The 25,574-nt window shown below is 38.5% G+C and overlaps 1 long non-coding RNA gene across 2 annotated transcripts in view; it reads right to left on the reverse strand.

Moving 5' to 3' along the window:
- LOC145715368 (uncharacterized) overlaps window positions 1-25,574 on the reverse strand; it is a 569,759-nt gene that overhangs the window by 53,974 nt on the left and 490,211 nt on the right. For both annotated transcript variants that reach the window (XR_014137428.1, XR_014137429.1), the window contains one exon: window positions 18,231-18,347. This is a non-coding gene — a long non-coding RNA (uncharacterized LOC145715368). The remainder of the gene's footprint in view (window positions 1-18,230; window positions 18,348-25,574) is intronic.

Raw genomic sequence — 25,574 nt, forward strand, 5'->3', positions numbered from 1 at the left:
AATGCCTAACCTCTCACATTCTTCCTTGATTGCCATGCAAAGGATTTGAAAAGAGATATTTTAGAATAATTACCCATCAGTAATCATCTCCACACAACACAAATCACATTTGATTCCCTATTAAGACAGACCAAGAGAATGAGAGGTTTTCACTTCAGAATGTTTTCTGCTGCAATCAGGTTAATTCTATGTTTCCATTCTATTGGTCTTCTGAATTTAAACATGGGAACATGGAACAAATTCTATATAGGGGATAATAATAACCCCAATCATGCATCTTGGTCTACTGGGGAAAAGTGCTTAACCATTAGCTTTCCAAATGAAGTGCCATCCCATTTAGGAGTGTCACTTTCCAGGAAGGGTTCATTCAGCAAATGGGGGTGGACATTTTATTACTGCAGAACGGTTGTTACCTTGGTTCATTCCAAAGCTCAGAGCTTCACAATCATAGCCTGTCACATAAAATAATTCATACAGAAGAACAAAGAGACAAATGTCAAGCCACCATAGTTAATCGATGTCATTTTGTAACACCAATCAACAGTCCTCCAATCCATGGTGATAAATCATGTTTGATTTATAAATGTAGTAACCTTTCAAGATGATCAATATATCCATGATTCTTGTGGGACACTTGCCAAGATTTAGCTTCTTGTCTTTTCCTTTATTTAAGTAGGTCTAGAGCCTTAATCCAGCATCTTAATCTTAACCTGAAAGATCTATAATTTTGCACTATAATCAGCAGGCCACCTTCATCCAACATCATTTCCTCCTTCCCCCAAATTTGCTTTCTGTTTCTCTTTTTTCCACTGTGAGGATACAGCAGCCATCTCTCTGAGAGGGGAACATGTCTCTCCACGTCTCATATGAACAGAATATCTGCTTCCCAAACCTGTCTACCAACAACTGCTTTGTGTCCTCCTTCAGTCTCAGTATAGATGCCCTTTTTCCATCTCTGGAGTGTTCTTCCCTTCCTTGCACTCACAAGAAAGCATTATGTGCATTGACATGGAAATTCAAGTCAGGTTATTACTTCACCTCGGGGCATTTTAATTTAAGTAGTTTTTAATTTTTTAATTTTAGCTTGGTGAAACACAAGTAGTTGGGTGGTTACACATGTGTTTGGTTTATAATTTATCTTCAATTATGCAAGCACTTTTCTGTGTGTTGCATGCACTTTTATACATACATGTTATGCATCATGAAGTCTATCAAGCATTCAGAAGAGTGAAAATTTCAGGAATAGCAATTGAACATTTATGTATCTGCAGCACAAATAAAGAAATAAAATGTGACTGGCACCTCAAAAGCCTCCTGTGTGTCCCTTGCCAGTGGGACCTCTCTCCTTCCTCTTGAGGGTAAAAATATCCTGACTTTTGTGATCAACCACTTCTTTGAAGCTTTATCTTTTACCATAAAATGAATATCCTTGTCCCATGTTAAGTAACTTTAAGCACTCAACTCAGGTAGGGGAAGCTTTATAGAATCAAGCTCACTTTACCAGATATCTGTGGCATACAGAGTAAGTGCCAGATATGAGAAGGAGGATATGAGAAGATAGGGGGAATACAATTTATGAAGACATAGTCTCTGACCCCAAGAAACTCACAAGTGTTGGGAGGCTCTACAGGAGCTCATGAAAGCATAAGAGTGAGAAATTTTGTCAACCCTCGCCATAATAAATAGAACAAGGGGAATTGGAAGGGGAGAGAAACAAAATATAGCAAGATTTGTCATTGCTCTGTTTTTCCAAACCAACACATGGGCTGGCCACTATCACATTAGAAGAGTATGATCAAGTCTTTTTCTAGAAAATGAAGTGTGTGGAGCAGGATGAGAACCGCCTCCTAGGTGAATCTGACCAGTGAGCATGTTCTCTGTCTCTGGCACTATGAACAAGGTTTTTCCAGCTCATTTCTGAGACAAGACTTATGACGTGTCAGGGAAAGAAACTTTGGAAGTAAACTCTTAATCTTCTGAGGGCTTAATACGTGTCCCATTCTTTATATTCCTTATTTGGAAAATAAAGATAATGGGCTACTGACAAAGTGTACTGGGATGGTGTTTGTGGGGGATGTGGCACAAAGCTTGGCACCCAGGAGAGAATAAGATCCAGCTTAACCTTGTAGAGTTGTGAGTTCCATTATCTAAACCGTAACTTTATCGAATAAAGAACTGGGTCGAAAATGAAACTGAAAAGAATCTTAAAGATTATATAGAGGCCTTAACGGGGTCATGTATACCATCCAGATAGCCTCAATAACACATTGTTCTCTCAAGGCTGTGTCCTTGAAAACAGCTCCCATGTGGACAGAGCATACATTCCAAGGACATGGGAGGGAGTACGGAGCCTCCAATTGCCCAGGTCCAGCTTGGAGATCAACCAGCAGTCACGTTCTCTCCATGACCTCCTCCAATGCCAGCTCAGACATTTCCCCAAACTCCAGCTGTCCTCACTACTTCCCCACATATTCGACACTGGTCAAATCCATTTTTTTCTGCTGTAGTACTGTATCGATATTTATATCTTTAATAATGTTTCTTTTTCTACATTAAATTTTAATTTTTTTAATCTTTATTTATTTTTGAGAGAGAGACAGAGTGTGAGCAGGGGAGGAGCAGAGAGAGAGGCAGACACAGAATCCGAAGCAGACTCCAGGCCCCAAGCTGTCAGCACAGAGCCCGATGTGGGGCTCGAACTCATGAACCGTGAGATCATGACCTGAGCCGAAGTTGGATGCTCAACTGACTGACCCACCCAGGTGCCTCTACATTAAATTTTTTTTAATTTTCTTGCATTGGTAGTAAAACTCTAGTTGAATGGATAAAAATTAAGATTTGTGGATGGGCAAAGCTGGGTTCAAATCTTGCATTCACTGCTTACAAACTGGGTGATGTGAGCAAATTCCCTACCTTCTGTAAACCTCATCTATAAAAGACACCTAGTAATTTTGCTTCTGAGTTTTACTGGGAGGATTAAACGTAAGAATTTCAGTAGTGAAATCATAGTTAGTAATGATTATTGTTGTTTTCTCCCTAGTTAGATTCTAAAATCCTTGGCTGTGTAGGTATGTGGCATTCTTTTTCATATCACCCTCAGAGCTGAGGGAAGAGTTTGCTGATGTAATCCGCTCAGTGGATGTTTGCAGATTAATTGCTTTGGGCCCAACACCATGATGTGTACCGATCCTGTCCTCAGCTCCAGTGGTGTGCTACTTTCTATCTGAAAACCTCTAACTCCAAGAGTTGGCTACAAGTATGGTGTAACAATACAGAGGTGAGGGAAGCAGGAGGGGGTACTTAGAGAAAGTGCTTTTATGTGTTCCTGGGATTACAAAGCAACACTGGGTTGCTTATTAAATAAATGTGTCTGGTTGACAAAATGGCTGTCCCTGACTTTGACAAAAATGATCAATGAAACTCATTTTCTATAGGAAGATGCTTCAATGAAAGGCAAAGTCTAATCCTAATATTGTTTAGCTGACTGAATGCTTTGTGTCTGTAAAGGTCCTGCCAATTAAAGGTGTTTCAGCCAAGTCATCTGCATATTTCTCTAGCAATATGATCTGTCAACCTACACAGCATGATTCCTGAGCTTTAATATTATAGTAAGAGAAGCAAGTTATGGCATAGGGGCTGGCTGACTGGATATTAGTGATGACAATGCTTTGAAAGACCAAAGGCACATATTACCTGCTTGGAGATTCTGTGCTTTTGTTAGAAAATTCTGAGTTTTAACAACTAGAATTTATAGAGCAGTGTCACTTTGGGGCAGGTATTTGGCAACTGTCAGTTACTAAAAGTCAAATCACTAAAGTGGCAAACAATCCCAGATTTGAGGTGCTTTAGGGTTTGTGATCCTAAGACCTTGGAGGTACTGGTTAATGATTCTCACTGAGTAATCCATTATAAATCTCATCTCGTCATCCTTTGTTTAAATTTGCTTTTTGTTAGAATAGAAATTGGTCTTCCTTTTTTAATGTTTATTTATTTTGAGAGAGAGAGAGAGAAAGTGAGCACTAATGAGGAAGGGGCAGAGCGGGATGGAAAGAGAGAATCTTAAGCAGGCTCCATGCTCAGTGCAAAGCTCAACATGCGTCTAGATCTCACGACCACAAGATCACAACCTGAGCTGAAATCAAGAGACAGATGCTTAATCCACTGAGTCACCAAGGCAACCCAGGAACAGAAACTGGTCTTCTTACTGCACAGACATACAAGATGCACTTATCAAGAAGACTGGTAATCTTTGGAAAATAATTCTAAACTTAACTGGTCCCATAAGTTTTCTTGCTCCTAAGTGGAAATATTTTATTGCCATTGTCCACAAAACATTTGAAACTCCTAAGGATATGCAACTGTTAAAACTGCAAGGACATGGTCTTTGACTTAGACATCAAAGGGATTTGAAATTGTATTGGCTTCTGCCACATTCTAGCAATGTGGTCTTGCAAAAATCACTGAGTTTCATTGGTAAGTATAGACGAAAGAAAGAATTTCCTTTGAATGAATTTCCTTTGAATTCCTTTGAAAGAATTTCCCAGAATGATGTTTGGAAGGTATTATGATTGGAACATACTGGTATTCAATAAATATTAGTTTTCTTTAGTCTAGAATTGACTTTGGATTAAATATACCAGCCCCATTGGAAAAATCAGTTTAACTGTATTCCAATCATAAACTTATTTTTGATACAAAGCATAATTGCCCTCATGTAGTCCCAACCTTCTTCAACTTGACTAAATATTCTCTGGTGAGGCTTGGTTCACTGGTGACTTTGATCAAATTCACTCCAAAAGATGAGCATTCATAAAAAAATAAAGATATTTGATGTTTTATTTTGTGCCTAGTGCCTAGTACAGCTCCAGGCACATAGTAGGCTCTCAATAAATGTTTGTTGAGTGATTAGTCCACAGCCAAAACTTCCACTCTGAAAGTTGAAATTTTCAAAGATATCAAAGATCAACCCACTTAAATATGTGTATAGTTCTCCAAGAGAAAAATATGCATTTGTATGGTAAAGGTCTGGTATGAATTTTTTTTCTGGTAGAAATATTTTTTTAAGTCACTTTAGATTTTAGTCATGCTTTGTCTATAAAACCTTTCCTATAATTCAAGACAGTCTTAATTCCTCCCACTGAAGGAAACCTCCACAACAAAATGAATAAAATGTGAAACTCCAGAAATGCCACCAGAAAAATTAAAAATCTCTAATGCAAAAGGAAAAAGCTATTACTATTATTCAACTTTTGATGTAAAAATAGAAATACACATACAACAACTCACCTATATTATTTTTTTGCCTCCCTAAAAAATGTAGGTAAGAGCATTTTTATCTCCATTTTTATAGAAATGGAAACAGGCTCAATGAGGTAAAAATCCCCAGGCAGGTCATACAAAGAGAGTGGTAAGCATAGTACTTTTTATTCTAAATTCCCTGTTATTTACACTTGACAATCATCTTATTTGGTCACAGACTGGTCCTGCCATTGGAAAGGGAGACCCACAGTGTTTGTTGGGAATAATTTTGCTTTTTGTTGATTTTTCTTAAAGGTAAATGATGACAATTACCTCAGTATTCAAAGCCTATTTAATAGTTAGACACAGTAGGAATCTGGTTTTGTTATGGTTTCCAGAGGCCAGAAAAGCCTTTTTCTCTTTATTTTTCTCAGCTTTTCTTTTCAATAAATTTTAAACCCTAATCCTAGGCCAAGTTCTCTGGAAGCAGGAGAAGGGTGGGAGATTCTTATGCAAGTCAGTAATTGAAGGTGGGCCTATTTGGAGTAGGAAGGAGCAAGATGAGAAGGGAGAACAAGCTGGACAAGGAAGTGGTTCAATTAAAACCTAGCCTAACTCTGATTCCATAGAGAGTTCTGGAGTCACAGAGTTATACCTTCTTGAGTCAAAGGAGGCAAGTTTGCATCCTTGTATCAGTCAATAATTGGATCTGGCCACTCCTGGGATGGGAAGTTATAGTCTTCCAGGAAAAAGGGCTCTTGTCAGCTGAAGGCAGTTATCTGGAGAAAGGGACAGTTGAGAGTCATTAAAATTCAATGCTCAAAGGAGGTAGGAACCCTTGCCTGGTAAATGAGAAATAGATAGGACAGCAACAGTGTCCACCACAACGTCTTGAGTAAAATGCAACAAATTCATTTTATTTATTTATTTATTTACTTACTTACTTATTTATTTTTAATGTTTATTTATTTTTAAGAGAGAGAGAGTCAAAGTATGAATGAGGAAGTGGTAGAGAGAGAGGGAGACACAGAATCTGAAGCAGGCTCCAGGCTCTGAGCTGTCAGCACAGAGCCCAATGTGGAGCTCGAACCCAAGAACCATGAGATCATGACCCTAAGCTGAAGTCGGCTGCTTAATTGACTGAGCAACTCAGGCGCCCCAAAATGCAACAATTTTAGACACCCACTCAAAGGCAAACCTTTCTATATAGTACATTCTTAAAGGTATAGTACATTCTATACATTCTTTTTTTTTAATTTTTTTTTTAACGTTTTATTTATTTTTGAGACAGAGAGAGACAGAGCATGAATGGGGGAGGGGCAGAGAGAGAGGGAGACACAGAATCGGAAGCAGGCTCCAGGCTCTGAGCCATCAGCCCAGAGCCCGATGCGGGGCGCGAACCCACGGACCGCGAGATCGTGACCTGAGCCGAAGTCGGACGCCCAACCGACTGAGCCACCCAGGCACCCCTATATATTCTATATAGTACATTCAGTTCCTACTAATATGTAAAAGATTGAAATTAGGTCCTCAACAGAACTATGGATTCCATTAATTTAGGGTCAAATGACAGAACCAAAACAAAAAAAAATAGGCAGTTAGGGACACCAAAAATGATTTTAATAATTTCATGATCTAGTATATAAAATTTGCATTATTTGAAGAAAGTATGTGGGGGAATTATAACATGTTTTAAACTACAAGGAAGACTATAGATAGCATGCTTGCAAAGTAAGTAACTTAAAATTATTCACACCAGAGTTTTCCCTTTGCCCATATGAATATATTTTACTCTATTAGATAGATATGACATCCAATAAAAGGCCTGTACACAATGTAATCCATTCTTCCTTTGAGTAACACATTGGGGGAATTTCAGGCCTGATGATAACATGTTCTGGGTCCCTGGACCTATTTATGTGTTTTCTTTGGCTTGGAAGGACTTGTTGAAATCTTTTTAGTACAAAGTATTTCTTCCAGTCTTGTCTAGGCCTCCTAGATTGCCCTGGAGAAGATCAGTCTCCTCTGTTGGCCCATGAAGAAATGAGACAGATCTGGGAGTACCCCAGAACTCAAGGCACCATTTCCTCTGGCATTCTCTGTGAAGGCCATTTTCATGGTCTGCAGAGAAAAGGTTAAGAGCATGTGGAGAATTTGGACAAGGACTCTGTGGTTGTTTTGTTCACGGGAGTAAGTCAGGGGAAGGTATTATGTCTCATTCATCCTGACTCCCACACAAGGTGGATACTGAGTGTGATAGACAGCTGTGTGGACACTAAATGCCACCCTTTCCTTATGGACACTCAGCATGACATCATTTCCCAGGTAAGTGAGATCATGCATATTAGTTATCTATTGCTATTTTACAAATTACCCCAAACTTTAGCAGCTTAAATCATCATACAGTTGTTATCTAACACAGTTTCTGAGGGTCAGGAATCCAAGAATGGCTTAGCTGGGTAGTTCTGGCTCACGGTTTCTCAAGAGGTTATAGTCAAGCTGCCAGCTGGGGCTACAAATATCTCAAGGCTGAACTGGTATTAGACCATCTCTTTCCAAGCTCACTCACATGGTGGTAGTAGGTTCTTTGCTGGGTGTTGGCTAGAAGTTTCCCAACATGGAATTCTCCCCATTAGGCTGCTCAAAACATGGCAATTTGTTTTCCACAGAGTGAATTATCGAAGAGAGAGCAAGCTCAAGATGGAAGCAGAAATCCTTTATAATATAATCTTGGAACTCATACCATCATTTCTGCCATAGCAATATGAGAGGGGACCACACAAGGTGTGAATATCAGGGGGCAAGGATCACTGGAGGCTATGTTGGCACTGCAACTTAGTTCTGGCCAACAGAATATGGGTGGAAATGATGTATGCTATTTGCAAATAAGCATGTGGAAAACACCCTCCACAATCTTCCGTGTCTATTTCCTAATTATCCAAGTGAGTAGTTAGGTCTTAAAAATCCAGAGAGGAATAGAACCAAAAGATCATAAGAGCCTGCATCCATGACTGACTGCACAGAGCAAACCCTCTATGACCTAAGGAAGAAAGAAACTATTAGTGTGTAATACCACTGAGATTCTCTTTCCTTCCTTCCTTCCTTCCTTCCTTCCTTCCTTCCTTCCTTCTTCCTTCCTTGAGGTTTCTTTTACATCAGTTAGCTTCCCCTAATGTGTATATGTGTGTGTATGTGCATTTCAATTCAGAGTTTATATATTTTGATTTTTCACAGCTTTATTAATATGCACTTGTTAGTATATTTGACTTGTGCAATTTTTCCCTCTATGTTGTTAGTATTGGCTGTTCCCGTTAACATGTAAATTTCTGGAGATCAGGAATCCTGTATTCTATTTTGTCTCTATCTCTCTCCAACAACCAATTCATTATCCTGCACCTAGAACAACTATTATCCACAGGTCAACTGCATGCAACCTTATTTCAACGCAAGGGAAAAGATGTCCCATGAAGTCTTAGCCCAAAAAGTCTCATTTCAGGGACTGACCTAAATAAGAGGATATTACAAGTCTTAAAAGCTTAACTTTACAGAAAAGAGTCAAAATTTCAAAATCTATGTTTAGCAAGGCCATCTTATGGAAAACAAATGCATAATTTTATACAATAGATAACCCAAATATCTGTATAGGAAAGAACTGTGCAATGGCACTTTTATATACTCAAGCCAATTAAAACTTTTATTGAGCACCAACTATATTCAGTAAACACATCAAACTTTAGCTTTTACATAGTCATATTGTTTAGTAGAAGTGTTGTATTTAAATATATATTTAATATCATATGTAATTATAATTAATATATATTTAATATTATATATAATTATTTACCATTTATATAATATTTGTATTATAATATAATATTGGAATCTATACACCTACATATCAAGAATTTTATTTTATCAAACTGGTTTACATTGTAATCTTTCACGGCATTAGATTAGCAGAAATGGCACTATCTGCGTCCTCCAACTCCTGGAATAAAGCAGAAGGCTTTTCTCATTTCCTGTACCAAAGAGTTTCAGTTTTTTAGTCTAAGGATATAAATGAAGTGCAGTATCTAGGAAAAATATTCACGTCTTTTAAAATGAGAGATCCTTCCTTGAAAGGTTACCTTGATTTTAAAGTTTCAAAGTAATTAAGAGCACAAACCTGGCTGGGACACCACTTGTTGTCTGTGACTCCATTTTTTATCACTGTCTGAAAGACAGATGAGGCAGGCCACAGGCATGTGAAATTCCTGACAGATTAACTTTTGGGGAGTCAGACCAAACTAGAAACTGCTGTTCCATTTGCATGGAAGTAAGAGCAAATATGGCTTACTTTTAAGTGATATCCACGCATCCGGTAAATAGAGAAAATGTAGTAGCCTCATTATTGGGCTCAGACAGACTAAGAATTCAGATCTTTTGGGAGAATTCACTTTTGTTTTTTAGTTGAACACCAAATTCAATTAAAATGAAGTGTGTATTGATTCTTTTTATAAAGTCCTATAATTGGAAGTTCTGGATGTAATACACTTTTAAGTATCAAATCACAAATAACAATTCTATCTGTGAGACATATTATTCGCCCTTGTCAATTAACCAATCGCAGAAATTTTTCTCAACTCTGATTACCCTGAACACAGATAATGAGTTCTCCTTCCAATTTTTATCAATTTCCTCCTTGCTCTATAGAAAATTATTGGTGTCTGTTTTCTTGTTAAGTTACTAGTTGATTTTATTTTTCATTTGATTTTACTTAAAGTGAAACTTTTTGTGATTATAACACAAAATCCTAGAGAAGAAAAGAGAGTCAGGACCACTTAAATGTATACTTTTTTTGGTGAAATATCAGTGATCCCCTCTCTGAATTACGTATAGTGAATACTATAAAGTAATAGTGAACTTCTCACTCACTGTCCCCTGACCCCTAGCCCTTATTGTTACACACATACAGAAACCATCTGTGTTGAAATTATTAGAGAATTTAAGTTTGGGGTATAGAATTTAACAAATAATGAGAAAATCAAGTTTGCTTCTATAAAATAAAACAAACCTAAATACACAAAGATACCTCCACACATACTTACATATACACACATATGCAATATACTCCCCATAGAGAGATGTATAATAGGGGATTATATTTTATTCCATGAGAATTTTTACATCACAAAAAAGTAACTCAGGGTGACAGATGGTCCACACTCCCCAGGGATTGCAACAAGACAGATGTAACTGTAGAGGGGATGTAGGTGTCCTGCCTGTGGTCTTCAGTCCCTTGCAGTATCCTGGCATTACCCAATGTGGCTCCTAGTAGATTTTTACAATAATTTCCTCAATGAATTATGCCTCCCCAAGTCCACAACTATTTTTTTTAATTAAAAATTTTTTTAAGTTTATTTATTTTGAGCGAGACAGAGACAGTGTGAGCTAGGGAGGGGCAGAGAGAGAGGGAGACCAAGAATCCCAAGCAGGCTCTCAGCTGTCAGCGCAGAGCCTGTTGGTCTCTGGGCTCAAACTCATGAAACCACAAGATCATGACCTGAGCCAAAACGAAGGGCCGGATGTTTAACCAACTGAGCCACCCAGGAATCCCTAAAAGTTTTAAAAAATGTTTATTTTTGAGAGAGAGGGAAAGAGAGAGACAGAGCATGATCAGGGGGTGGGTCAGAGAGAGAAGGAGACAGAGAATCTGAAGCTGGTTCCAGGCTCTAAGCTGTCAACACAGAGCCTGATGCAGGGCTGGAACCGTGAGAACCGTGTTAGTCGCTTAACCGACTAAGCCACCCATGCACCACCTCTCCAACCCTTTATAATGTGACTCTGCCACTCCTCTCAACAGGAAGTCTTGAATCTGGTCTGGCCCCAGGACTTGCTTTGACCAACAGAATGAGGTAGAAATGATGCACAATTGCCAAGGGCAGGCATTTGGAAGCTTATGGCTTATGCTTTCACCCTCTTGAAACCACTCTGAGACCACCATGATGGGAACAAGCCCAGGATGAAAGATCACATGAAAAGAGATGCCCAGCCAACTCAACCAATAAATGTCCTTACATCTGTGAGCCCAGGTAAGACAGAAGAATCACTGAGGGAACCCACAGAAGTGTAAGAAGCAACATATCATTGTGTATCTTTCTTTAACTTTTTAATTTGAACTAACTGTAGACTTATACAAAAGTTGCTGAGATAGTACAGAAAGTTTCCACATACCCCTTACTGGGCTTATATTATCACCGCATACAACCATAGTGCAATGGTCAAAACCAGGAAATTAATACCAGTAAGCAAAGAGTTTATCCAAATCCCTTTTTTTTTTTTTTTTTTTTTTGCATGACTGCCTTTTGTTCTGTAGCAGGATCCAGTCCAGGATTCCACATTTCATTTAGTTTTTGTCTCCTCAGTCTCCTCTAACTATCACAGTTCTTCAGTCTTTCCTTGTCTTTCATGACTTTGACACTTTTGAAGAGTACTTGTCAGTTATTTTGCAAAATATTCCTCAGTTTGGGTTTGGCTAAGGTTTTGCATTTTAGGAATGAAGTGATGTCCTTCTCAGTCCATCCTATCAGGGAGTACATAATGTGAAGTTGGCTTATTACTGGTGCTGCTCACCTTGATCAGTAGATTAAAGTGGTTTCTTTCTGATTTCTCCATTAAAAAATTTTTTTTAACATTTACTTATTTCTGAGAAACAGAGAGAGACAGAGCATGAGAGGAGGACAGGCAGACACACACACACACACACACACACACACACACACACACAATCCGAAGCAGGCTCCAGGCTCCAAGCCATCAGCACAGAGCCCAAAGCAGGGCTCAAACCCATAAACCGCGATATCATGACCTGAACCAAAGCTGGATGCTCAACCAACTGAACCACCTTCTGATTTCCCCATTTTAAAGTTGCTATTTTATTAACTTTATAGTAGATAGTAACTTTATAGTAGATAAATATCTTAGAAGAGATAATTTGGAATATGAAAATAATGGTTTTAAGCTTCTAAGTCTTAGAGTGGCTTGTAACAGATAAATAGATATAGAGATAGATAGATAATAGATACATAGATGATAAAGATAGATATATAACTGATACAAGGCATAAGTCAAGCAGGGACTTCAGTTGGGGAGGTGAGACAGTGTGATATGGAAAATGGAAAAAAGGGAAGGGTCTATGTAATTTGAGTATCTATTGCACTTTTGTGATAGATTGGTGGGTAAAGAGATTAGAGTCATTCTGGTACAGCAATATAATATTTGAGAGCTAGAGAAGAGAGAGAGGATTTTTTTTTCTTTTCTAAATAAGGGCTTAAAAATGTAAGTTTTGACTTGACACCTGAGTGTGGAAGAGAAATTTTTAAATTACTTTTGGTAATTTGAGTACAATGTTATACTTTTGGTAATTTGAGTACTTTGGGCATATAGAGTCCCAAGATTTATTAGGGTTTTATAGAATTTTTTTTTCCTTAATGGGTAGTTAAAGGGTGAAGCTGTGGGCAGAACTATACATTCTTTAAACAATGTAATTGTAATTGCTAATAGTCACATCACCCTATGTGTATAAGATGAATGGGAATCTACTTATTGGACAAAGCTCAGTCATCCATGAACAAAAAACAGGAGTATAATTCAGAATGTTATTTCTCAGAGAAAATGTGGCTGGTCTTCCTATTGTTTTGTAATAAGACATATACAAGAAGAGTCTGGCATGACACGGAATCTGAACAGCTCTAACTGCAGCTAATGAGAGAAAAAAATGCACAGGTATCTAGGAAATTGTAAAGCAGAATAACTAACAGTTACTGAGTTCCTTGGCATTGGTGATAAACCAAAAAGCTAAACAGATAAGTTACTTGTATTCATGGAGTTTATATTCTAGTGCAGGAGAGCTTCAACAAACAAATGCATTATTTAACATGCATTTTAGATAATTCTATACAGTTTCAAAGACAAATAAAGCTGGACAGAGGCAAAGAGAGTGATAGGGTAGGGCAGCTGCTATTTTAGAAAAAGCAATCAGGGACAACTTGCCTAGGATGTGATATCTGACTCCACAGATGAGAGAAGGCCATCAAGAGAGGAATAATGGGAGCCAGCCAACAATGAGAGGGACTCAACAGGTAGATGAGACCCAGTAGAAGGAGCCCAAAAGCATACAACATAGTAACACATAGAGAGAGGTGCAAGGCAAGTGATGTGTACTGAAGAAGATTCTCAGTAGATAAACCAGCTGTGGTTCTCAGACAAGGTACTCAGCCTGAGATCTATGCACCACCTGGGCCTGCAGGCAGATTCCAAGGGGTCCATGAATGTGGCTGGGGAAAAACTTAAATTGAATTGGATGTAATTTACTATAGTATGGAAACAGATCAGTAGTTTCTAAACACTTCATGAGAAGCATTTTTTTCCCTTTTTTTTCCCCTTTCAAATGAAATTTCCTGCATAAGTGTTATAATGTTTTTAAAAAATGCTTCATTTCTTTGGCTGAAGTAAGTGTCATGGTCTCTGAGGCTCTCACTCCTGATCTGTCCTTGAAAGCCCAGTTCTTCACAGGGCACAGTTTGACTAGTGCTTCTTTCTTTCCTCTGAAATAAATATTGCCCTGCCCCACAAGCCTGTAAGTGGGAATACCAAGAGATTTTGACCATAGCAGATGGGGTGATGCACATTAAAGAGCTGGGCAGGCCATGCAAACTGGTGTACTCCCTGGTGTGCGTGGAGAGGTAAACAGTGATTCTACCGGTCCCTCCCCAGATTTTCCTCTGATGATGCTCACTTTGGCCAGCTAATTGACAATTACCCAAGCAGGTAGATATTAGCCAAGTCCAGAATATCCCAAAATATCTTGAGCTAAGCCCTTTTTAAAAAGTATATGTGGCTTAGAAACGCAGACATAAAACATTATGTATGTGTTACTGTGGGCAAGAAAAATTTTACTCTACCCCTTAAAATTCTTTTGGCTGCTCTTAAGAATTAAATCGGCATAAGACAGATGAACAGGAGAAAATCAAATTTAATTATGTATGTACAGGGAATCCATGAGAGTATGAGGCCCACAGGCAGTCAGACAACTGAGGCTTATATACCACCGAGCTAAGGAGAAGGGGGTGGGTGTCTGAGACTTCAAAGAGAAGAAAGACAATTCATAAGAAGATGAAAAGGATTAAACATCTGGTAAACAAATGTTTTCTGGGCCAAGTAGAAACAATGGGACATGAAGGGGAATTTTAACAAACAGACTTTGGTAAGTTTCTCCCTGTACACCACACCTAGTTCATACTATGCTGTAGTTATCTATGGTGATAGTTCCCTTCCTGGAGCAGGTCCTCCATCTAAATTCTTTTAGGCAGTTAGGGAGCCTTCTGTTTCTTAACAACAATCATCCTAAAATAATCCACATACCAAAGAGACACATTTTAAGATGGCAAGTTTTGTTTCCCAGCAGTACTACAATAAAACAAACAAACAAACAAACAAACAAAAAACAAATGCAGATACTACTGATCAGTGGCATAGCACAATTTACCCAGCTTAAGAAAATGATTTATTCACCACCCCATAAGACTATACAATTATTCATTGACATGAAAATCATTTCCCAAGCTCTCTCTACCATGTGTATTCGGGAAGAAGTGACAGAGGAAAAAGTAAGAGGACATGTGGGGCAGCTTTTACTACTCCATGACTGTGGTTTGCTTATTTAATTCACAATGATCTCAAATGATTTTTGTAGAATGGCTGTCACTAGGATTTAGATCTTTGACAATAAATCCCATCGCTAAGTATTTCCTCAGATTTTGTTCAAAGCATTTTGTTGTCAAATTGAGGTCTTTAAGGAGCTATCATCTATTTAAAAATATATTAGAACAGTCATAAGTTCCCTTCTTCTTTAAGTTTCTCAAGTGAAGAGTTATTGCAATTGTGTTTCTGGAAGGTGCATACAAAAATCACAAATCACAGTGCATTCATGAGCCTGTCATGAGCCTTCCAGTATTAATGTAAAAAGGAGATGGAATTTCACCAAAACAAGACAGAACTTTCTGATAGATCTGTCTAAGGAGAAAATAAAAGAAAAATAATTTTAATAAGTTTCCTGTTACTGGAGAGGGTTTAAGCATAATTTTTTAAATGCAAGAGCTATATCAGACTCTACAATGTAAGCCATATTAAATGCTCCCCAAAGGATGGCATTCACTTTCCTCTCCAGGTTCTTTTACAAACTATTACTGCCCTAAAAGATCATTAGAAAAACCTGTTGATTATTGGACATAGTGAATGACAGTGGAATACTACCCTCACAGGTCTTAATAGGATCTAAGTAAGGAGAAATAAAGTGAAGATACGTATGGCACTTTAGGGCTAGTGGGTCAATTTTAAGGTGGGTTTTGGAAGATGGAGAGCTGATTGAGACAGGGCAGAATTTATGGCACAGCTTTGAATTGCTGAGCAAAGTTTGTGGGTGCCTTGAAGAGAGAGTTGATAAGCATGCTATTAGTCATGACGTTTAGGTAACTTATTGCAGTCATATTTATTTCCTGGAAGAAGTATATTCTGGAGCAAATAGTTAAGCTACTTTGCTTGTTTTAGTACTGTTTAACATACATAGAGAAAAATATCCCAGTCCCAATATTGTTTAACACAGAGACTGGAAATTATGGTGATTTCAGTTCTCATTTCCAACCCTGCAATTCTGTTTCTTTTCTTTGGTATGGCAACATTTTCAAGAAAGTGGTAATAATGATCAATCACACTTTTGACTTTCAAAATCCTCTGTGGGTTACGCATCAACAATTTGCATACAAAACCAAGTTTTCTCCCTAACATTGTATTTGATTTTATCACTGTATAGCTATTAAAGACTTGTTCATTTAATATTCACATTTTGTGAGCACATTTTATGTCAGTTTAACTGGTAAAAAATGGCCCAAAGTAAATTTGTGCCCAAGATGAATAAAGGAAAATACACCCACTGTGAAGTCTTTCGTACTTACTTAACAAATGCCTTTCTAAGAGTTAAGTGATGTTTTGAAGGGCGGGGAGGTGTGCATGTGACAACACACAGGTGTTTAATATGAGACTGACTAGATAATTGAGAATCATGGAGGTGACATCTAGCTGTTTAGGGTTATGTTGACTCTCTTTATACTCTGCTTAAAATCCCTATTTTGATTTCTAGTTTCATCTCTAATATGTAAAGACCTTGGATCCGTCCTGTCCTCATAGTAAGAAAAAGGTGAATAAACTAAAGCAAAGGCTTTTCTTGGAACCATCAAGAATTCAGGTCATTCATAAGGCACACTGCCACACAAAAATCTGGAGAGAGAGACAAATCCAGAAAACCTCAGCCAAGATCTACTTACCTGGAGCAGAAGCTGTGGGAGCCATAAACTGGTGGAAACACTCAAGTGGGGATTTGGAAAAATTGCTGGAAGCTGAGTGTACATGAAAAGCTTCTGGGGATGCAAGCTTGGGGTAGACCCTATACTTCGGTGGGTTTTACCTCTGGAACCCCAGAAAGTTCTCAGGGTAAAGATTCAAGAAAGATCACCTCGAGTAGGGTTATTTTTGTGAAATATGCCCAGACCATTCTCCATAAGAAGGAAAGACACTGCAGGAAAAAGATGGCCAGAGCTTCATCCCAGCTAGGTGAGGAATATTCCTCCCACTCCAGCCCCTGTGAGCCTTCCTGTCCCACCTAAAGGGAAAAAGAAAAGCTAAGAAACACCTATGAAGGTCACAGTCCAGGGACACAGGAAGATTGAATTCGCTGAAAGACTGAGATTTAATCATAAGCTTATAGGACACTCCCACTCTGCCATACCTTACCAGAACAACAACAACACTGCAGTGTAATAACACTGGGTTTCAGCAGAAAGAGCTGCAAGATGCAAACTCTGAGGAGGAGTACTTATGAAAGCCCAAAGTCAACAGGGAATATCAAAACAATATAGCTACAGCAAATGTTAAACACAGTAGAACTCCTAGCCAGATTAATATAAAACCTCAAACTAAAGGCCTATTTACTTCAAGTCCCATTACCTGATGTATAATGCTTTTAACAAAAACTTACAAGGCATTTTAAATGCTGTATATACAAGGCATGTTAAATGTGTGTGTGTGTATATACACACACACACACACACACACACACATATATATATACACATACATATATATATTTATATATATACACACATACATATATATACACACACACATATACATATATATGTATATATATCTTATGCTATATATAAATGCTTTGTTATGTATCTATAATAATATATAAGATATAAGATTATATATAAGAATATATTATATATATTATATTCTACTACATATCCCATTATATTACATATATATTATATCTTATGTATAAATTCATATATATTTTACAAGGTCAGAGAATAAGGAAATACTCCAACAAATGAACAAAAAAAATCCCCACAATGTTGGGGTATGTTAGAGGGACAAAGTAGTCAACTGAAAAACTCCCAGTGGCCAAGTCTGAGACAATTTAAGCAACAAAGTAAGTAAATTAGATTATAACCCACTGTATTAAATCTACGAGTCCATAGTGATATAAATAAATGGTTGGCTAAATAAATAAATGGAGGATAAAAAGCAAATCTCCCTGTAGAAGAATTAAAAATAATTTAATGTAGATACTTGTCCCCTCAAGGAGGTAGAGATTAATTTTCTAGTCCTTATGCATGGGCTGCACATAGTAACTGTCTTCTAAAATGTATAGTATAGAAAAAAAGAGAGAAGAGTAACTTACTGTGGAAAAAACCTACAAATACTGTCTTGGCCTGGTGATCAAGGTTGACACCAATAGCAGTATCATGTTAAATGCACGTACTTTTGATATGATGTGATGACAATGGCACTTTACCCCTGTGGTCTTGTTCCAGAATATCCATCATCCCAGTAAGATCATGAGAAAAACATCAGACAAATCCCAATTGAGGTAATTCCACAAAATAACTTACCAGAACTCCTCAACACCGTCAAGGTCTTCAAAAATCGAGGAAGGTCTGAGAAACTGTCACCACCAAGAGGAGCCTCAGGAGACATGACAACCAAATATAAATTGGTATCTCAGGATCCTAGAACACACACACACACACAAAGGATATTAGGTTAAAAAAAAAGAAACTAAGTTTCAGGGCACCTGAGTGGCTCAGTTGGTTAAGCATCCAACTTTGACTCAGGTTATGATCTCGCGGCTCATAAGTTAGAGCCCTGCATCAGGCTCTGGGCTGACAACTCAGAGCCTGGAGCCTGCTTCGGATTCTTTATCTCCCTCTCTCTCTGCCCCTCCCCCGCTCACACTCTGTCTCTGTCTCTCTCTTTCAAAAATAAACATTAAAAACATTAAAAAAAAGAAACTAAACATGAATAAATATTTGGATTTTAGTAATAATGTATCAGTATTGGCTTATTATTTGTAACAAATATATCATACTAATATAAGGTGTTAATGAGGAAAACTGGGTGTAGAGGATATGGAAACTCTGCATTTTTGTCCCAAATTTTTTCTGTAAATCTATCTGTTCTACGATACAATGTTTATTTTTTTTAAATCCCAACCTTCAAGAAAAATTTTTTTGGAGAATACAGACTGAGTCATTTGGACAGACTTAACATAATAGTTACATAAAAGATGGCTACTATGTCAAGGAAGACTGAGCAAATTTCCATGATGCCAAACAATTCTTATGGTTCTCCTAAAGACTAGTGACCATCTGGGTGAGGCGTAAGGATGATACCAACATCTGGATACTTATATCTACACACCTGTCTTTCACCTGTAGAAAGATATGGTCACTAGGTCACAGAGAAAATCCTCACAATTTTTTAATACTGAGCCTTTAGTCAAGAGATGGGAGTGAACTTCACATAACCTTGAAACAACACTGCCTGGCTCATTGAGAGTGGCTGTCTGTAAATGCTGACATTTTCCTTTGAAAGTCCATTGTCTTGCTTCAGGCAATAGACTACCAAAAAAAAAAAAAAAAAAGGGACAGAAAAGGCAGCTTGAGATTTATGATCTTATTGTGATTATGAAATTACAAAAAGGAGCCAGCCTTGTCCATGCTGGCCGCAGACAAGTGTAGCTATAACTAAAATTTACAGGATGCATAAAAAGAATCACATCGGCAGAGTGCTGTAAATCCTGGCTGCCCAGTCACCCCAGCAAATTCCTAATGGATCATCATGCCCTCAAGTTTAAATGGTTGTTCTTAAGAAGTAAAGGTAAGTGACAGGTTAAATACATAAGCAAACAGTGAAATCATTTCATTTCCTGAGTTTGGAATGGGTGGGATGGGAGGAATAACCCACACAGTGAAACAAAGCGTATGTCTGCAGGAAACTTTCATTCACGTTCCTACTAGATGCTACACTTTGAACAAGGCTCTAGGGATACTAATACACAAAAACACATTCTCAGCATCAAAGAGGCCACTCCTACACATGGAGAAAATCTGCTAACCTGTGGCAACACAGTGAAATAACTCCTGTGGAAGAAGTAAGCCTAGTACTGACTGAACCAAAGAGGTGTTATATGATGTCTTAAGAAGTCTGGATTTTATGCTGAGGGGATGGAAACTTACTGAAGAATTATAAATGCTATTATTTGTTTAATTGTAGAAATATTATGATGGTTGCCATGAGGAAGCAAGTTATGAGGCTGCTGTGATTGTTCAAGAGAGAGACACATCAACTGGGGCAAATGGTCAGAGGGATAGAAAGGAGGGATCCATGCAACACTGGCATGTGTGGGAGAGAAGAATCGGAAATCATCCCTAGTTGTGTGGTTTAGGCAACAAGACGAATATTGGTGCATTCAGTAAGACAGGAAATAAGGAAGGAATCCTAGGTTGAATTCTCTGGATATAGGCTCTGGGATGGAGTATTTCATGCAGAAGCTGTATGGAAGTCCTCTAGGGAGGTACCTATGGGACAGTGGGCCCAAGAGTGCTAGATAGAGTCTAACCCATGCTGTGGTTATAACTGAGGCCTCAACTGATCCTATGAGAGCTCTGAAGCTAGAATAAGCCCTTCTGAGTTTTTTCCAAATTGAGACAAGGGGACTAGGCCTCCATATCCGTATGGATCACTGGTCACAGGCTGCTCCCTCAGAAGTGTGTACCTTTGAGAAAATGAGTTTCCTACAGCCTAAGACAATTTCTAGGAAGGGATACAGCCAGAGATATCTCCAATAGCAGAAGGATAGGTATATTGATTCTAATGAGGGACTCTGAAGGAGTACCACAGTATCCCCCACAAGGCTATTTTTTGGAAGGGGGTGGAAGTAAGAGTTCAAAAAATCATTAATTTTTGAGAATAAAATACTCCCAGACTCCAAATTCAAGAGAGGACAAAACTGATTGTGGGGTTTTTTTTGGTTGTTTTCTTTTACTACAGCAACAAGTAACCACCTGAACTAGTTTTAAGTTGGTCCCCATTAATATCAATATCCAGACTAGCCCATCAGCAACAGCTTCACTAGAGCAACCACACTTCCATATCTTGAGGTGGGTTCACCTGTGATATACCAAGATATAGACATCCAGTGGGCAATTGGACAGTTGCACAAATGTGCAGGAGCTGGGAACGGAGATCTGAATTGGAAATGAGTTGCTGTAGTTATCAGTTTATGGAAAGTAGCTGGTGCCATGAAGGCAGAGACATCACCTGGGAGCATGTGGAAGATGAGGAAAAGAACCAGGTCTAGCTAGGAAACCTCCATCAGTTGCCATATTTATAAAACTTTAATGTGCCTATGAATCCTCTGGGGGAGTCTTTTAAAAATGCAGATTGTCGGGGCTCCTGGGTGGCTCAGTTGGTTAAGCGTCCGACTCTCAGTTTTGGCTCAGGTCATGATCTCATGGTTTCATGAGTTTGATCCTTGCACTGTCAGTGCAGAGCCTGCTTGGGATTCTCTCTCTTTCTCCCTCCCTCTCTGCCCATCTCCTGGTTCATGCTATCTCACTATCTCAAAATAAGTAAATAAACTTAAAACAATGTAGATTCTGTGATTCAGTAGATGTGGTGTAGGCCCCTGAGATTCTACATTGACATTAGACTTCCAGGTGTAACAGATGTTACTGGTCACTGGATCACACCATGACTAACAAAGAGTTAAATAATGGGAAGAAGGAGAAGAAGAGACAAAGACCAGAAGATGAAGCAAGATCCACAGAATTCAGAGGACAGCAATTGAAGTTCAAGAAAACAGTGTCATTTGGCATGTCTACATGTGCTTAAATACAGGCATGGCTTGAGTGATCATGGAAGGGCTCCAATTGCTTAGAAGGTCCTGCTTAAACCACATACTTATTACCTTCTCAGAGTAATATAAAAAATGAGATCTTCTGACGTGGATTCATCTACTATATTAGCTAGCAGAGGTTAGGTTACTAAGAAACAGAACACTGAGTGGAAGATAAAGTAGAAGGGGGAATAACTTATGCTGATTTTGAGAAAAAGGATGAGGCAGAGGAATGGTACCAGTGATAGATCAGCACTGGATAGGCAGCTGCAGAGGACACAAGGAAGGGACATCAGGGACAAGGAAAAGAATTTTCTAAGTGCAGACAAGAAAAAAGAAGATAGACATTGCCTGTTCAACACTATGGCTGAAAGACTGTACCAAACCCAAGAAGCACAAGAAAGAAATGCACTTTCTAAGGAATGAGTGGATAAAGGAATGAGCAAACATTTCAAACACACACATAGTTTCATAGATAATTTTGTAGGAGTGGGTGCCTTAGTTTGGGTTTCCCCCAAAGCAGAGTGGAGGCAGGTAGTTTATTTGTGAAGTGATGCCATAGATTGAGCACAGTAAAACAGGAAAGCAGGTAAAGCCAATACAAGTGCACATAATCAAGGTCACAGTTGTTGGCCACAGGGGCTCACTTCTGTCAGCACTTCTGAGAAGCTTTCAAAATGCCTCTCAGAGTGTCCATCAGTCTGTCCACCACCTTGAATTGGTAGAGCATTTTTCTCTGCAGGTATTAACCCTCTACACTTCTGGCCTGTTCTTCCTGCAGATTCAGAGGAAGCCCTGAGCAAAAAGGCATAAAGACCTGCACATCCAATGCTGGCAATCGGACTCTGCCATGAACTTGACCTCATGTGGAAATGCCCACCTGCAGCTGTGGCTGAAATCAGACTTGGGATGAGGGATGTGATGCCATATACCAAAGGCATCAACCACAAGGCAATAAAATTAGTGGATCTGTAGATACTTTCTGAGGCAGTGTACTTTGTAGCTCCCAAGTCTAGGATGCTAATACAAAACAGTGGTTAACTGGGGGTTGCTAGTAGTTGTCTAGCAGTCTAGAAGCTACAATCAGCCTGTTATCTCCATGCACAGAGATACTCTGTAAATACTTCCCTGGCAACTCTGTTTTTCCCCATTAATTGGCCAAGCTAAACCTTTGTAACCAGTTGTACAAGAGGTAAACTTCAGCTTGGTCCCTGCCAAAATCATCACAAATCCTGAATTAGTCGGATGTGAATTAATGAGCTTTTAGCGGAGCTTGGTTTTTGTCAGACATATTGATCCTGGAGTGAAACAGCCCATTAAAGGCTATAATTAAGATGCAGTTTCTGTTTGAAGATGAAGTGCCTGGGCAGGGACAAATTGCAAGATGCTTGTTCCTGTGAGGCTGACAGGTGATCAGGGGATGAATGTGTAGTTGGAGTTTCTCTTGTTTTCCTCCTGACAGGAAATCACAGCCAAGTTTCAAATGAAACAAATCAAGTTTACACAATTAGTTAGACCCTAAAAGCTAGAGGAGCTCCAGATCCACAAATTACTGGTAGAAATAGTTTTCCTACTAAGCACAAGGAAGCTCTTTTGTATTAAATAAACCCTTCTCTCTGCTTGCTGGCTTGCCTGCTATAATAACAGGGGACTTTTTTTCTTTCCTAATTAGACCTCCTCTCGCTAGAGAATTGCATTTGTTGGAAAGACTCACTTGAATATATGTTTGGAGTGTTAGCAAAAACCCCACAAGAAGGAGCATTAATAGAGGCCAGGTGTAGACTCTGGCTGGGCAAGTGGCATGGTGAGAAGAGCTACTGGCTATGCCAGAGGGGACTTTAAGATCCAGGGGCTGGGGGTGGGGTGGCAGTGGTACCTGGATGGCTCAGTCAGTTAAGCGTTGCACTTTGGCTTAAGTAATGATCTCACTGTTCCTGAGTTCGAGCCCCGCTCTCACGGTTCTTGACTTTGAGCCCCAAGTAGGGCTCTGTGTTGGGCTCTCTGCTGTCAGCACAGAGTTGGTTTCTGACCCTCTGTCTCCCCTCTGTCTCTGCCCCTCCCCCACTCGTGCAGGCATGTATTCTCTCTCTCCCTCTCAAAAATAAATAAACATAAATAAAGATCCCCTGGGGAGCAGAGGTCTGGAACAAATGCTGGTGGGTGTGTAGAAGAAAACAAGAACCCTTCCGCATTTTCCTTTTGGAAGATTCAGGAAATTTTCTACTCCTCTCTAATATATTTAGCCTGGCTGGAATTTTTTTTTCTTTTTTGAGGAAAGTGAGGAGGTGCCAAGGACTTGTGAGTTGGGTACAAGGTGAAGACAGACTGCAAACAGAGATCACAGGACAATTTCTTGGCACCCAAACTCAGGGCAAATGAGATCCTTTGAGGACAAGTGGCAAAAGGAAACATACTAACTCTCTTCTGCACAGGACAGAAGGAGTAAGGAGAAAGAAGGGCAGGGATAAGGAGCGAGGTGTTGTACAAAGTACTATACATTTCTGGTTTCATCCAACTGTAAACTGGAACACTGGTTATCACACTCAACAATAGTTAGAGAGCAAATATAATGGTGCAGAGCTGAAGGAACAATAAAATACAACAGAATGTTCAAGTTCACATAATATCCTAAAATAAATAGACATAAGTAAATGAAGGAAATTGGCTTTTGCCTTGAATCAAAAACACAAGGACGGGGAAAACACAGATCAGCTTAATCCAATCCCAACTGGTGTCTATAAAATCAACTTTAAGAAAGAAGCATGTGATTTTTACATAGTTCTGTTCACAAAGGTATAATAAGATTTGTACTCACTTGGAAGAAAACCAACTAGCATAATTGTTACCTCTCAAGAAGACCTGAGCTGATTCAAACAAATTTACCAAGGATACCCAACCGGTCCCTGTAATATGATGATCTTGTGACACTCAGAGGTAGATGATCAAGCAATATGTACACATGGAAGTATGCCAGATAACTGAAACTACTCAGAGGGAGAAACAGATCAACCTGAGGAGGTGGAGAGGGGGTTAGGGGGCTCCTCTGATGAGATGTTTTTGAGTCAAATTGGGATTGCATTAATCTTAACAGCTTGCTACTGTAAGAAATATATCCAACAATAACAATGGAGAAAGGAATTTGGGTAATGGTTTGTTTTGGTAATGGCTTGTTCAACCTCCTTTCTGTGCCTTCTACTTATCATTAATTTTATGGCAGTTTTACAAGCATTTTGGCAATAATAAGATTGACATTAGTTTTTGCTATAAAGAGAAAAACTAAATTATGCAGTTCTCATTCTTATCCCTTCTTTGACTTTAGAGATAAAAATTTTCATTTTGTTCTGATCCATTAGTTTGCATTTGATTTGAAAAATAAGCACAAGTTTCTTTAATTTATCTGAAAATGACATGAAAATATAGATGGCTTCAGAACATATTTTCAAAAGTTACATTTTTGGAGATGGAAGCTTCACTAGTCCAATAAAGGTTTGATTTTTGATATTAACAATCTTATTTCCCATTTGCCCTGTTCAATTTTAGCTACATATGTGAAGTTACCAGTACATATAGAATCATATTCTGTATTCACACTGAAGACCTAGTTACTATTTATGGCATGATTTTATCTGGAGATAATCTCATGTTTTTAGTAGCATTTTTATTTTTAATGAAGTATTTCTAAATCATTCATCCATTTTCATCAATTGGGATATAACAGTATATGCCAGTAAGAATAAAAGACAATTTAACAAACAAACAAAACACAAGCAACTGATTTTATTGTTTGACTATTGAAAACACCATTGCCAAGACCAACCACTTCAATAAATATAATATTAGTCAAGATGAACTGACCGACCCAGTTCTTTAAACACAAGCAAAATTTCTGAGAAAAACATTAAGTACCTAAAGTGTTTCTGTGAAAATTAAAACTAATCTAACATTTCAGCCTTGTGAACTGTGTATAAAAGAAATAATCATATTACTTATTCTTGTGAACATGCCAAACTTCCTGTTGACAATTGGATAGACCCCTGGGTCGCACTTGGCATCCTAT

The sequence above is a fragment of the Panthera onca genome, chromosome A3 (assembly GCF_046562875.1).
Source record: "Panthera onca isolate mPanOnc1 chromosome A3, mPanOnc1 haplotype 2, whole genome shotgun sequence".
NCBI lineage: Eukaryota > Metazoa > Chordata > Mammalia > Carnivora > Felidae > Panthera > Panthera onca.